Source organism: Heterocephalus glaber, unplaced genomic scaffold (genome assembly GCF_053883595.1).
Source record: "Heterocephalus glaber isolate CG9 unplaced genomic scaffold, H.glaber_assembly_v1.0 deba00000331, whole genome shotgun sequence".
Lineage (NCBI taxonomy): Eukaryota > Metazoa > Chordata > Mammalia > Rodentia > Bathyergidae > Heterocephalus > Heterocephalus glaber.
This window is the reverse complement of record NW_028258142.1, coordinates 28,124,175-28,139,651: the sequence shown is the minus strand read 5'-3', so window position 1 is coordinate 28,139,651 and position 15,477 is coordinate 28,124,175. Positions and strand designations below refer to the sequence as shown.

General features: G+C 34.2%; 1 long non-coding RNA gene across 2 annotated transcripts in view; it reads right to left on the bottom strand.

Annotated features, from left to right (window-relative positions):
- The window catches only part of LOC110344028 (uncharacterized), a 529,159-nt gene that overhangs the window by 62,163 nt on the left and 451,519 nt on the right, over nt 1-15,477 (bottom strand). For both annotated transcript variants that reach the window (XR_002386299.2, XR_015443502.1), the window contains exon 7: nt 15,240-15,364. This is a non-coding gene — a long non-coding RNA (uncharacterized LOC110344028). The remainder of the gene's footprint in view (nt 1-15,239; nt 15,365-15,477) is intronic.

Sequence of the window (15,477 nt, the reverse complement as noted above, 5' to 3'; positions counted from 1 at the left end):
GCCACACATCTATTGAATACTTAGAAAAAAGACCCTGATACGATTCATGGTGCTCACCCATGCCCAATCCAACCCTACACCAGATGCCCCAGTGTAGAATTGAGTGTGAGCAGGTAAAGAATGAGGTTACATAACCAAAATGGCTGTAAAATCAAGACAATCTTTTCGTTTTTGAACTAAAATTTGTTAGCCCCGTGGTTTTATTTCTTTCCAAGATTGCTAGCACTTTAGGGTACTTCATGTTTTTTCTCTGTTTGCTCTCATTTTCTGTTTCTTTTGCTTCTTTTACTTTTTAAGTATTAACTCCTCATTGAGGCTATGTTTTTTAACATTGATTGTGAAGAAAGTATTTAAGAGATACAGATTTTTAAATTTTTTAGTATATAAATGATAGTAAATAGAAGATGATAAAGACAAAGGCCCTGGCAACACAGAAGGGGATCAGAAAGATTAATATATGATTTATGATGTATGGAAGATGCTGCGAGTTAGGTATTTCATGCCTTTCATCTCCTTCTACCTGGTTAAACCACTCCAGCAGCCAGGTGCACAGCCCTCAAGAATAACCCAGAGGTCCTGGCATCTCCTCCAACTATAAGGGCCCATGTGACACAGTTCTCAACAATGAAGTGTACATGCAAGTCTGTTGGCTATTTTGAGGGAAGCTTTTGCATTGGGAATATATATATATATATATTCGTCTTCCCTAGGTTCACTGAAGGTTTGATGCCTGAAAACTAAGGAAGTACATTTTGACCATGAAGTACAAATCTAACTCACTAAGGATTATAAAGTTTGAAAATCAATAATAGTCTGAGTCTTTAATGAAGTTGTCAAGCTAAACATAGCACTGCCTACCTTTAATATATTCTTGGAAAAGTAAACTCATTTCTATTTAAACTACTTACAAATAGGTTTTTCTAATTATTTCAACCAAAAAAAATTCATAGCAAGTCCATATGATCACAAGTTACATTTCAAAGAGCATGTCAGTGTTTTTATGGTGGCATTCTCAGTTTTTAAGGAGCCTTGTCATCAAGATCCCTCATCTACACATGTAAACTTTATGAGGTGTTCCAGAAAAAGGGAAAGGAAGAAGTAAAATCCTGTAGACAGGATCAACATATGTATGGTTCCTAAAAGTCATCTTTAGAAATACTCTCATTTGTTTGAAGATATTGTGTTTTTTACAGTCTCTATTTAAATAAAAATAAGTCTGGTAATTAAGGCAACATGGGATAGTAAAAGAAATCTGACTTGGAAATTTCTGGGATGGGACTGAAATCCACCTTTGCTTTTCATCTCTGCATGTCATCCTGCTCCTCATGTCTCACTCTCCTATCTCATCCACAAGGTATATGGTGATATGACTTCACAAGTCAATACAGCTGAAGATTATGCATGTAAAGTACTCAGCTAATGACTGGTGGTGCATGTTGGCTATAAATTTTCATTATTAATAGTTACTATTATTAATAACTTGGCAAAGATTGGTTTACAGGGTTGCATCCTAAAAGCATGTTTAATAGATACGACTTCTTTAATCATTGATTTATGAGCCAGTAAATATTAAAATTTTTTACAGATTTTCAATAATTGAAATTACAATAACTGAAATTTCAATAACTGAAATTGCAATGATTTAGATATTAAGAGATATATTGTATTTTATCAAATTCAATAGCTAGCATCCAGTTCCACTTAAATATTCTGAGCATAATACTTAGATAAACTCAGCACTTTGCGATTTGCCCTTGAATTTGTGAAGATGCCAGAGTATAAGAGGTATGTCCTAAAAGTAATATGGCTGTCTTTCAGAAACATATCAGCTAAATATACATTGTTCTTCAATTCTTTACCTAGACAGATGACCTGTTTGCTCCACTGATGCTGCTCTTACTCATGGTGAGTAAAGATTTTGGAAAACTTTATTTCAGAAATAGTGAAGAGCATAAGGGTGTAGCCATATACAATCCTAAATTTGAGATCTTGTATTCCATTTTGCTATGTGACCTTGAGAATATCCCCTAAGCCTCTAAGTTGCAATATTTCTATCTTAATGATGGAAAAATAATACTGAGTTCCTGTGAAGATTAAATAAAATGGATGAACTAACTACTTAATATAATGACTGTAACAAACTAGAACCTTGGCAGGTTTGTGCTGATACTAGTAATATTACCCTATGGATGGTTGGCAATATTTCCTTCCCTTGTAATTGTGTTCCATAATTGCATGTCTACTCTACTTCTTATCTTCAAAATATTAAGTTTTCATTATCTAGCTCATTCTATAGATTTTGTTCTAGATGACTTTGATTACTCTCTAAAACTCAAATCCATTTTCAAAGAGGTGAATAATGAACACAGTTACTAAACTTCAATGCATGTGTAAAAGGATATGAAGGAAGCTTAAAAAATAATTAAAAATAAGTAGTGGCCTCTTTGTTATGACACAAAGCAAATCTTTGAGGTCACCTCTTGAGAGTTCAAGGTAATAATAATAATTTAAAAGTACACTGCATCCTATCAACTTATAACTGTGCCTCAATCCTAACCAATACACTTTTAAAGAAAAAGGTTACATTGAAAGTTAACTATATATTTAATCTACTGAAACATTTGATTCAAGTTCTCTTAAATGGCATAATTTATTTAGTAGGTACAACTATTCGTGGACACATTTAATGTTTCTGGTATTAGAAATTTTCAAAAAGGAACAAATATAATGAAATTGGGTTATACTAAACCTATTATGATATCAAATTCCCCATTAAAATAAAACATGTCAGTTAAACACAAATAAAAGTTAAGCATATATTCTATTTATTATATAACACTCATATAGGAAACAGAAATAAATCAATTTTACACATATATTTGTATTTGCTAAATAGTTTAGTAAGATAATCTACCTTACTGAACACTGTGATTAACATATTTAAATTTCCTCACATTTACATGGAACTTTTCTATTCACTTTCATTATCTGGATCTGAACTCAGTCAAACATTTTCACTACTGTGTTAGCATTAGCTACATTTAAACTCCTATTCTTTAAATGATTCTTAGGTCTTTAACATCTGAAGAGCTTTGTGCTAGGTGTTTTATATCAATTGTATATCTTCTCATTTTATTCAAGCAAAAGACATAGTGAGGTACGCTCTACTGTTAACTACACTGCACACTGGGAAAGGTGAAGTTTAGAGATTGAGAATTTTTGCCTCAAATGACCTAAGTCTCATAAGGAAAATATAGGAATCAAATTCTAAAGCATTCCCCATACTGAATTAAAAATTCTAACTGCGTGACTATTAGGAAAAACAGAAGTAAGAATCATTACAATATTTTAACTTTTTAAAGACTGCTAATAATATAGTGATCCCTGAAACAGTCTGAAATTAGAGCCTAACATGAGAAAACCTCTCCTTTAATACTTTAACAATACTGAAGGAGCCAGAAGCACGACACAATGATTTAGATGTTGGGCAGAGCCTATTTTCAGAGTTGTTTCCTAGCCATTCTGCATCTCTCCCAGGGCACTTCACTCACTGGGATTGAGTTTCCTCATCTATGAAATTAAGCTGACAGAATTGTTGCTAATATTTAATAAATATGAGTTATAATCACTTAAATACTTGTGCCTGCTGCATAATAAATACAATGGAGATAGCTATGAAGAATAAGTTATTTTAAAAGTCTATAGGGAAGCAAACAAAACCATTGTCCATTTAAGATACTAACCTGAAAGTTTTCTCAGGATAAATCTTTCAAAGAAAAGACTATTTTGGGGGCTTTTTTATTTGTTTTTATGGTACTAAGGATTGATCGCAGGGGTACCTTACCAGTGAGCTGTATCACCTGCCCTTTTTAAATTTTGTAATTTATATTTTGAGACAGAATCTCATTAAATTGCTCAGGTAGAACTTCAAGTTGAGATCTTCCTGCCTCAGTGTTCCAAATAGCTGGAATTATAGGCATGTGCCCCCATGCCTCCCTAGAGAGATTCTTAATGCTTATTCAAAGTAATTATTAGATTATCTACCCACTGATTATACTTGCTAACTTTAGTATTTTTCTTCTTATACATTCATTTAACAAAGAGATATAGACTCTTTTAATTTTAAATGCAGAATTACCATAAAACATATTCAAAAGTAACTACTTATTCTGATGCCAGGCACCTGAAAATATCTTGTAATGAGTCAATGTATTATATTTGCTCACTGAGAATTTTGATCTATCAGTGCTCAATGGATCCTTAAATATACCTTTGAAGTATATTCAACAAAAGTGTCACAGTTGATTAACAAAGCTTTCCTCAAGCAGAGTTTTGTAGATTAACCCCCCAAAATACCATATACTTTTCAAAGATTCTGCCAAAAGTTCACGATGATAGTCAAATGAACAGCACACACTACTATTTAGAAAACAGGAAAAGTAAAAATAAAGGAATAAATAGAAAACATGAAAGGCCTTAAAGACTGTCAATGATTTGTCATTGTCACACTTTTCCTCATAAACTAATACTCTACAACATGAGAGCCATTAGCAATCTATGGCCATTTAAGTCAAATCAAAAACTTCTTCCCACTATGCATGCTTCAGATGCGTCAAACCCACATATGGCAGTGGCCACCGAGTTGCACATGGCAGACAGAGAATAGCCTCCATCTCAAACTGAATCAAATCGGTATTTCAGCACAATCCTACAGCTGATCTGCAAACTCAAAGTTTGAGAAACACTTCTGAAACTATTCAGTTATGATTCTTTGGTCTTATAAAATGTTGAATTTATTTGCAGCAAGTGAAATACTGTTATCTGAGTCCTGTAAAAAAAGGAGATACTAAATTACTCAATATTATCTCTTCTAATAGTAGGAAAAGTTGTGCTTTGGGTTTACTATAAACTATTCTTTTTCTTGGTTTTATCTAAATTAATTAGCATTTTGTTCTTCTCTTTTTTTTTTTTTTAAATTCCCAGATTCACACCCTCCTTTCATAAGGACTGGTAAAAAAGTAAGTAGAAACTAAATAATAGAGTCTGTTCTCCTTTTAGTGTTTATCTTATGAATATGCTATTGCATACTATTTAAAACAAAAGATATGGAATAATTCAGAAATAAAACAAATTGAGAAAGGATAGAGACTTAGAAGATGGCTATTCTATTAAGTGGTTTTGAAATGGAATGACACTACTGTATTCAAGGGAAACAATGCTAAGGATTTTTATCAAGACATTTTCAGAAGCCATCACTTGTATTATTCCATGAAACCTGGAAGAGATCTAGTGAGATCCTTTAGCCAAAAATGTAATGTGGTTTTGAAAGCAGAAATGGCTTTAAAAATTAGAACTCATGAGGCTCTGAATTTTAAAAAACACCAAATCCCACAAGCCATGAATTCCTCCATGAGGAATTTCTACACACACACTTAAGGACTACTGTGTCTTTCATTTATGTATTTCAAATGCCAATATTAGTGTTTAAAAAAGAACAGGCATTTATTAAATATTTGTTGAATTAAGTTGTATTCAGTAACATTCAGCTCAAGGAAAGGAAAAAGAAAAGGACTTTCTATTTTATCATGTTTCATGTTGACATGAGAAACTTACCTAATTATGTGATTGTGTCCAATTATCTTCTTGTAAAGTGAACTTTGTTGTAGAGAGTAAAAAATGGTAAGCCATCCTTAGTTCAGAAAATTAAGTAAAACTATAATCATCTGAACAACTCTAAGTCAAAGTAGTTGAGATGTATAACTATTTGCATTCATGAAATAAATTGAATGGTTTTAATGATTTTTTTCTGTCAATTATAAAAAACATTGGAAATTGTAGTGAAGAACAAAGCTGAGAAAACATTATTAAAATTACTTCTCATTGAAGCAATGCTCAAAATTTCAGGCAAGCGAATTGAGACTTCTAATATAAATTTCATTTTTACTATTTCTGATATTTAATTGCTCAACAAGTAATAATATGTAGACATCATCAGTACTTCACCTTGTACTGATGGAAAATATGCCTGCAGTGCTGGGCATGCAGAAACCCTAAGCATAAGGCCAAATGTCAGCACCCAGACAGGAGGCCCATGAATCACCTTTGATCATTCTGTTATTGATGTGTTCTCTTGATGTATATGGTGATTTCTCTCCATTGATTGCCTCCATGACCTTGAAACATTCACAAATGCTCCAATTTAGTTTCCTCATCTGAAAAGGTGTGTATGATCTAAGGGACAAGGAAACTATAGAAAGGGAAGCTGACATGGACAATTCAAATACAGTGGGGAGTATGGCCCAGCCAATTCTTTGGAACTGTTCCTTGATATTAAATATTATTTACTATTCTGATACCAGGAAAACACCACATCCTTATATTCTAGTCCTATCTTCTTGTTCTTTTTCAAAATATAACTCAGAAGGTAAGCACAAGATGGAAATGTATAAAAAGAGCAAAAATAAACATTAGTAGAATCAAGTTTCAGTTCTCTCAAAGCAGATTGTCCTTGACAAATCTTGACAGCAAAAACAATATTCCACTTCACTGCTTAGTTTGTTAACAGCTCACATCTATTTACTCTTAACATGGCAGATAGCCTGCATTCAAGCTCTAAAAGTCATTTAGAAATGTGAAACTCATAGACTACTGGGGATGAAAAGGCCTTTAAAAATCATCTAGGCCTATCATCTATCTGAATGACTCTTGGAAGCTGGAACAATCCCACTGGTATGGAACTCACTACTCCCTCAGGCAACCTACTCTGTCTTCAGACCAAGTCTGCTTTAGGAAGAATGAAAAGTAATAGTTTTGCTTGAGCTATGTAGTCTGATATACAACTCTCTTTCACTCCCCTGGAGTAGGTGGTAGAGAAAAGTTGAGAGCGTTTAAGTAAGAAAATGGACAGCTTCCCATTCTGATTGTTTTCACAAATAAAAACCTAATCTTCAAAACACTACAGTGTAAATGAAAATTTCCTAATAAACAGCTGTTTACCAATATTAATTTCAAAAACTAATAAAAATTGGAAAGATTATTGTAAACACTGAATGTAGCTATCTTTTAGTCTCATTCTTCTGCTTTTTACAAGCCATATAAGACATCTCTTCTAAAACAAAGCATTGGCGGGATAAAGGAAAGCTAATCTTTTTTTCCTCTGGCCTCTATTAAAGTTACCCCTATTTCATAATATATACACAGAACTTTATTCCATCTTGATCCCCCTAAAACACTAATATTTCTTTCTTTCCCATTCTTTGCCATCCTTAATTCTGAAAGCATTTTACTCTTGCTAACTGTACTTCCTTGCTATTCTTTCATTCCTTAACCCTCTGTCACTTGACTTTTATTTCCACTATTGTGCTAATGCTTCTAAGATCCCAAATAAATTCCTAGACAGCAAATCCAAAGAACATTTTTCAGGTCTTAACCCTAAAAGACTTCAATAATGCACTTAATCCTGTTTATTGCCAGCTTCATCTTAGACCTTATCATTTAGTGCCTAACTACCTTCAAATTTTCATGCTATTCTGCCTCTCCATTAAGTATCCCTGCCTCCCCAAAGAGCTACCTTTATCAATTTGCAATTTTGCTTCATGTGCTCTTCCTGAGAAGTTCCATCTATTTTGAGTTTTCTCTCTTAGCTAGTTAGTTCTGATCCCTCCTACAAACTTCATCCTCATTTGTCTGCTTCAAGAGATAAGGTATGAGATAACATATAAAGGATAAATAGGAATTAATGAGGAGATATGCACAGAAGGATATCCTGAAAGGAAAAGAACATCCAAGAAGACTAGAAAGCATATTTAAAAGCCAGGAGACAGTTTACCCACTCCAAAAGTGCCATGAGAGGTCTTATAGTCCATGTTAAGAAGTGTGGATTATTCTTAAGGTATTAGAAAATAAGAACAGTCTAAGGAGTGACATGACCAAACCTCAAAGCTTTCCAATAGCAAAAAGGCATTGGCCCTAGCATACTTCAACATTCTAATCTCCAGCCTTCCTTAATATCTCAAATGAGTCTCAACTCCATGTTTCCCAATGCTCCCTCATTTACTTGCTTCTATAAAACTCCCAAGTTTTCTCCTTCTTCATTAGTTCTTTTCTCAGTAATGAACATTTTATTATAATAGCCTAAACAAAACTATCTCTTTAAAACTATCTCTTATCCTATGCACTTTGTCTCCCACACTGATCTGTTTTGAGAGACTGACTATACAAATTAACAATGATTATACCCTACATAAAAAATAAAACTGATTCACATCATACAACAATTTACCCTGGAAACAAACCAGCCCAGGAAGCCAGACTGCTCTAGGTCAGACTTGTGAGAAGTCAGACACTATTTCCAGCAACAATTCAGAAGACCATAAAATTCCTGTAATAATTTGCCCAAGTGGTCAGGAGTTGGTCAGTAACTTCAGCCCTCCCTGATTTTTGTCCCTGTTTACAATTTAGGACCAGTATGGAAAAATCAAATACCTACTTCTATCTGATGATATTCTATGTCCTTCTAGATGGTTTACCTGCAGCTTTCTCTTGTCAATAGTCCAACTGGGCAATGAATGAAGCCATCCCTTTATCATACTATCAAGCTTTCTCATTCCTCTGCTTGCCTTTGAGTCTCTGTCAAAACTCAATTGATGGTCATTGGCTCCCTTATTTAGCACCCTCACAATAAGCAGCCTTTATTTGTTCTTATTTAGTTGGTGTTTATTTATTTCCATAGGTTGACAGAGTTATAGTCGCTCATTTCTAAATCTCTTTGCATGAGTAATAATGTCACAAAGCATAAGTGGTATCAAAATAACTTTACTACGCCGGGGATTTAGCTCAGTGGTTTCGCCGCCTGCTGCGCAAGTGCAAAGACCTGAGTTCGATCCCCAGTACTAAAAAATAAATAAGTAAAAATAAATTTTAAAAGTAACTTTACAACACGTTGTACAATTGATAAAACACTTGTTCCTACTCATATATATATATATATATATATATATATATATATATATATATGTTTAACAAGTACTATTACTATTTTGCTTTCAAAAATATACAACAGTGGATTAATAAATATGATGGACATTAGAGCCACTAGCACATTTCTCTGGTTTGCTAGTGTCAAATACTTACCTCCAAATAATTATTTCCAGTGAATGTTTGACAGAAGTTATTAGTCCCAACAGTGGATTTTTCAGTGAAATTGATACTACATTATACTATTCTATTTTCTTCACATTAATATAATTTTAGAATAAATATTACTTTAAGTCATTCTTACCAAACCTTCAAATACTTTGGATTCAACTACATAAAGGTGTGTATGAAGCAACTAATTTATAACACTCTCAAAGAAACACATTGGTTGAACAGTTTCAGACTTATTCTGTTCTTTACCTATTTCACTCTTTGAAAGATGAATTCTTGTCATCTAGGGGAAAACATTCATTTTATTGCTTCCTTTCTTTGTCTCCTACTGTGACAGTTCTGCCTCTTCTCCTCAGATGGAGGAGTAAATGCTAATAGGCATAATAACCTACATCCTGCTAGCAGAAGTAGCATCTGTTAAATCCCCTCCAGCTTTTCTACAGCTCTTGCAGAAGGGGAATACACACATTGGTTATATGCACTCATTTCCATCTTTGGACTTTATTTACCTCCATTAAAACTCCCAAATCTAATAAGGTGATTAAAAATTTGCAAAAGTATATGATCAATTATGTTTAATTTTTTATTGCAACAGTTTTCCTAGATATAAGAAAAGCCATCTGTACTTCTAGTCAATTTCCATCCCAACAGGTGGCTGCTTTATGAAGCTGATTTAACCTCAAGTTGTTTTGGGTGGTAGGGTTGGAAAGGAATTCAAGAAAGACATTTTTTGACAATTGCTTAAAGTACGCATGAAAATGAATTCAGAAAATTTCTATTACTTTCTAAACATATGTCTTGGGGAAATGTCAGCCAAAGTTCCTGCAGAGAAGAATCAATAATGTGTATCTCTGGGTGAGTGAGAGAGTCTACACTTAACAGTCAATGTAAAGGAGGCCAGCATTCATGAAGTAGAGTAAGCAGCTCTTATCCAAAACAGCTGCTTCACAAAAGCATAGACTTAATTATTATTGTTATGACCATTGTTTAAACTGAAAGGTTCATTTACAAGAAAAATAAATTAAATCAACCCAAATTTGGTCCTTAGAACAAATGTGAAGATGTGTTTTCATATGGTGATATACATTGATACCTTGTAAGAGCCCTTTTAATTATTAAGCACAGTGACAAAGTGCATAGAAGCATTTTGGACCAGCACCTTCTATGTGTTTTGCTTATATGTTTGCTTTACAGAGGTTAGCTCTGGTTTATTTGAATGATTGACACCAGAGGACATAAGTACCATGCAGATAGCTGCCCAGAAATCATACCAGTCCTATGCTCTCATATTGGCAGAGTCCTCTACTCTGGAATCTTCCTGGACTCTGGCACTATCAGGGGCTTGAGCTGGAGCGAGAACTAGAGCTAGAGTCAGAGCTAGAACTGGAGCTAGAGCTGGACCACAGCCATAGCCACAATCTGGCTTTTGTTGTGATTGAGCCTTGGCTTTTGGCAGGTACAGCTTGAGACTCTTGGTGATGTGGCAAGAACACTCTCCCCAAGATTGGGGTGGGCAGTGTAGTCAAGTTAATCACACTGGAAGCTGACACCCCTTGGTACCTTGAGTTTGACCTTTAAAGGTGCCTCCACACTGGGTACTAATGACCTTGGCATTGCTGGTCTGCATCTTTTCCAGGCCATTCTAGTTGTACTGCTTAATGAAACACATGATCCTTTGGAACATAGGGTCTATTCATTTAAGAGACTCACATCTTAGTGATTTGGATTTCTTTACTGATTTGGGTTTCTTGAGGCCATTCCTGTTCTGTTTTGGAACTGGTTGTATTTGATATGTTTCTTGTCCACATCTGCATCTAAACCATGGTTTATGTGGTATATCTACAAAGAAATACAAGGCACAGGCTACATTGCTTCTGATCTAGTAGGTACTTTAAAAACTAATTCAAGAGAATAAAATTCTAAAATAATTAGAATGATTATGTTTAATGGGCATAGTTTCAGTTTTGTAAGCTGAAAACATTCTGGAGAATGGTTGTACCACAGTGTAAATGTATGTATGTAACACCACCAAATTTGCAATTGGTTAAGATCACAGGTTTTATGTTTTGTATATTTTATCATAATTAAAATAAATAAAATTAATCGCAGTACAATATTTAGGCCCTATTAGCTTAATGTATTTCTCTCCCTTCCATGTATATATTTAATATATACCTCTCCCCTTCATGCATGAAATTGATCACATGAGCATGTCAAATCCAGTGCGTTGCTAATTTTAACTTCTATTAATCTTGAAAATTATCTCTCACCTCCATTCCTAATCAGCTACCAAATGCACTATTCAGTCAACATATCCAGGTTCTCCTGCAATTGTGGAAAAACTGCTTCTCATCTAGAGGGCCAAGAATTTTTCTTCAGGAACTTCTTACTGCTTTGTGTAAGGTAACTGGGTTAATTACATAAAAGAAAAAAAGTAGAGAAAAAGGAGAGTGAGGGAAAAGGGAGGGGCTTAATAAACTGCCAAAAGAGTTCCTTTTAGGTACCTTTCTGGCTTACCAAGAAAAAGAAACCTCATTAAAAAGTTTATGTTTTCCTACAGAATTTAAAGTGCCCTGGGAAACTAATTTCTCCATAACCCAAAGAAGATAGAAGAAAAACAACTACAATACAAAGAAAATTAGGTAATACCATCGACTTTCTTACTCTGGTTTATCTTTAAATTATGTTATTTCTACTTTGTGATCACACATTTTATAAAGTCCATTTAAGATTATTTCAGTTGATCTTAACAAATCTTTACCACAATATGGAGAGAGAGATTATTGAGTTTATCACACAGAAGTGTTGTCTGAATTCAAACTGGAAAGTGGCAGGTCTGAAAACTCAGATCTTTTCATTCCGAATTCCCTCTATTTTCCAGTCTGTATAGAGTAACACATGCTGATTTAGTCTTTGTTTAATATTTCCCAGAAGGTGCAAAATCTCTGTTCCTCAGTTTTGACCATTTATTTGCCACAAGTAGCAAATGTTTCTGCTGAGAATAATTATTACACCCAATTGATAAAATAACAGGAATTTTGCTATATCCAGGTAACTATCCATTTAACATATCATAATTAAAGGGTAGATAATTGCAAACATTCAAGAGAGACTTTCCAGAGCTACAAGGATGAGTTATAGTAGGGTCTTGCTTTGACCTTGATCTGGAATTGAAGCTACAAGGAATTAACTCTCCATCTAGGACCACTTAAGAGCTCCATTTTCCTGATTATCTTTCCCTTCTCCCAGAGCTTGCAAAAGGGCCACCCAAACCAGCAATTTCAATCCCAGTATCAATTTACAAATCCAGTATTCTTAAAAAGAGACCCATGTTTATTTTGTTCATTCTCTATTTTGGGAAAGAAAAGTCCTAAGGATCATCTCATGTCAAGACTCTACAACTGACTTGGTGTGCATCAACCAGAATGATGTTTTACTTTTTGGCAAGTGAGGAAAATGGATATACCTTCAATGCAATGCTTAGTTCAGCATCTGTGTTTCAATTTGGACCACAGTATGGTTTGCTCTTTTAAAAAATCCAGTGTTTTGCTACGAAACCATGCTATAATGAACACTGCAAAAATGCAATTTAAAGTGAAATTTTGCTTAACAGTCTTGAAACTGGCAAAAACTAAACAGTCCAAAAAATTTCAAGCAGGCAAGGAGATGGGAAAGTAGAAACTTTAAACACAAGTACAACCACATTAGCGAGAAATTTGGCTGTAACTATCAAGTAAATAGTATGCTTCTCTACAAATCAAAAATACTCTAATTGTAGTCCTCTAGCAAAATTTTTGCTTCTGTTCTCTACATATAAATTGGAGAAATATATCACAAATCTCTCAAAATGTCATCTTATGGAGAAAAAACTTTGGAACTTTAGAAGGAAAGGAGAAGGACATCAATTATTTCATCTTTTGCTGTTGTTATTGTTGTTGTCTGTTTTTGGTACCAGGGATTGAATTCAGGAACTTGTGCTCGCGCGGTAGGCAGTGGCACCATTGAGCTAAATCCCCAACCTATTCCATCTTTTATACATAAAATATTTGAAGATATAATAATAAAATATTAAAATTCCATTAATTGGGTAGAGGACATAGGACCTTTGAGGTATGCACTGTGCATTTCTGCATTTTGTAATATTTAAAGTAAAAATAATGAAAAAATAAATAAGAAAATAAACAGAGCAAAGCCTTTTCCATTTCTGAAAATAGAAAACATATTTTCTCACCTAACAGGCCAATTGTTTCCCAGAGGTAATGCCCCTCCCCCCAATCTTAGGTTCCACTGTGATTCTCACCTCCAGAATGTGAGGATGTGAGCAACAAGAAGGAGAAGATTCTGCACAGAGTCTATTCGAGTTTGTTCCTCTTATTTTGGAGGAGTTTGAGAAAGGAGCCATAGCTGATAAGGCCAGGTTTTGAATGTTCAAGTGGCATTGGGGTTGGGGGATTTATTATGGCCATAATAAAGCCTGAGTTGCAGGCAGCAGAACAAATGATAATTCCATGGTACAATTTTATCATCATTTTAGAAATGTCACCTCAAATAGAGTGCCCCCACTTATCTCAGAAATTCTGAGCCACTCAATTTGTTTTTCACTTCTATTTTAAACTGTAACACAGGTTTTCAAAAATGCAAATAAAATTACAACTTGATAGATTATTATTAAATGAATAGCCTTTGTAATTAACTACCCTGGGTAAGAAATAGAACTTACCATCTGCCCTGGAGGCTACCACTACTTTGAATTAAAAATTACTAGAAGTATGACTTTTAAAGTAAATATTTGCTTTGGTTTCTTTATAGTTTGATTATCAGAATATATACCTTTAAGTAGTATAGTTTACATGCTTTAAAAATATCTTTTATGTTTTTATTTATCTTTATTTATGTTGGTGTTCTGAGGCAGGGTCTGCTATGTAGTTCAGGGTGGCCTTGCACTATGCAGCTCAGGCTGGTCTTGAATTCGTGGCTTTCCTTCTGGTTTAGCCTCTCAAGTGCTGGGATTATAGGCATGTGCCGCCACAACTGGCAAGAAATATCTTTTAAAAGTCTCTCTTTTTGTATGTGTGTCTGCCTTCCTCTATCTCTCTGCAATGTATGTACTAAAGAATTAGATTCTTTGACTCATAGTTTCTCACAGTATGTATTTTGCTGATTGTAGCTCTGCGGCTGAGTTTCACAGTTGCATCATTCTCTGTATTTTGTGTAAAGTTCAAGTTCAACATACGTGATTGGTCATATTCTGATTTAATGTTTTAACTACTTTTTCATTGGTGTTTTGTTCTTCCAAAGTTTCACTTTGTAAACTTATCAGAAATTGATTTCAAACACTATTAGGTTTTTAAAAAGGTAATAATCTAATATAGTTAGTCCTTCTCCAATTATTAGCTTGAACATGTCAATAAGGAGATATTTTTCTACATTTACTATGGAGTTCCTTGAAGAACAACTCATAACTCAAAACCACTTAGTTTATTTCATTTATTTACCAAGGTTCTAAATATCATCTTCAAAAGGTGACCAATTAATTTTATTATGTTTTTATTATAAAATTATTTATAATTTTGGACTGCACTATTTGATGTTTACCAAACAATAATAGATCTTATACTTATTTATGCATCAATTGGCCCAACTTTAGACACTGGGACCCTTTTTAGGTGGGCCTGGAAGCTCTTCAGCCTTGACCCATGTAGTCTCATGATAGCCTCAATGGTATTTGCAGTGAAAAATCATCTCAGGGTTGTCTTGAAAACTTTTGCCACAGATCCCTGAGATCCACCAGGATATTTTTTGTTTGTTTGTTTGTTTGTTTTTAAAGGGGGAAATTACATTCGCTAAGCTTTATCTAGACTCAAGGAATTTCATCACTATTAGGGTAGTTGTTATTTTGGCCTCTTCAGTGGGTAGCACTAAACATTTGTATACAGACAAACACACACTATAGTTTGAATATGCAGTATTTCCTAGGAAACTGATGGTGACATTTCATTCTCAATGTGGCAGCATTAGCAAATGGGGCCTTTAAAAGATGATGAGGCCATTAAGTGACACTATTGCCATTTTCTTAGGACTGCATTAGTTACCTTGAGACAGGTTGTTATAAAGTGAGATTCTTCCTCTTCTGCATTCATTCTCTTGCTCTTCCACCATGAGGCCCTCACTAGAAGCAGAGACGATTCAGACGCCATGCTCTTGGACTTCCCAGCCTCTAGAAACATGAACCAAAATAAATCTCTTTTCTTTATCACTTATCTAGTCTCAAATATCTTGTTACATAGCAACAAAAAACAGTCTAAGACATTTCATGACTTGTTAAAATAA